Raw genomic sequence first — 1,410 nt, forward strand, 5'->3', positions numbered from 1 at the left:
GTAAGTTTTGAATTTTAAGATTAGTAAGTGCAACACTTCCTGATAATATATATATATATATATATATATATATATATATATATATATATATATATATATATATATATATATATATATATATATATATATATATGTATATATATATACATATGTATATACATATATATATATATATATATATATATATATATATATATATATATATATATATATGTATGTATATATACATATGTATATATATATATATATATATATATATATATATATATATATATATATATATATATATATATATATATATATATATATATATATATATATATATATATATATATATATATATATATATATATATATATATATATATATATATATGAAATCATGGGCAACCTTGCATCTTATCAACTTTTAAATCAGACCAATCACACAAGCGTTACCTCCATTATATATTCTTATAATCGCTTTAAGCAATTTATCCTATAAACTCTATATATTTGCTGTTGTCCTTTTTGTCTCACACACGCTTCATTCAGGTCTTCGTGTGATACAGCCTTTTCCTTTAACCATCAACAAAATTGTCAAATAACTTCTTAACCAATATCGAACTAAACCTTCACTGTTGATCATCCCCTACCAACTCCCTGTAGTGCATCTAAACTTCCTGTTATCCATCTAACTTTCTCAAGCAAAATACTAAAATACAAATTCTCCGGCTTGCCAATTGCTTTCAGGATCCTACAATGCTTACAGTTAACTTTTCCTTCGACCTTTATACGTTGGAATAATAATCATTCCGCGCACCAATTTCTGCAGAAACTTCCTACCATGCAGACATCACTTACGAGCCCAGTTCAGCCTTTCATTCATACCACAGCATCATGTATGTGATCAATTCATCTCCCAGTCTTCCTCTTCAATATGTATGTTCATATATATATATATATATATATATATATATATATATATATATATATATATATATATATATATATATATATATATATATATATATATATATATTTATATAGCTCAGAGGTAACGTCGACTGGAGTTGCTGGATACGCATCTCTGTCGTGGATCGAGACTCAGCAGTGCCCGACCATTTATCACTTATAAATTCCCCTTCGGTGATAATTCCCCAACGGGGATATTCCCGAAGCAGCGTGGATTTGATATTAAGCGACATTTGTAGCTTCATGATTGTATATAAATCACGGTGTGATAAAAAATGTCATACATACACACACACACACACACACACACACATATACATATATATATATATATATATATATATATATATATATATATATATATATATATATATATATATATATATATATATATATATATATATATATATATATATATATATATATATATATATAGCCACAGTTAAAGTCCTCCTGG

This window comes from Macrobrachium rosenbergii, chromosome 1, assembly GCF_040412425.1.
Source record: "Macrobrachium rosenbergii isolate ZJJX-2024 chromosome 1, ASM4041242v1, whole genome shotgun sequence".
Taxonomy (NCBI): Eukaryota; Metazoa; Arthropoda; class Malacostraca; order Decapoda; family Palaemonidae; genus Macrobrachium; species Macrobrachium rosenbergii.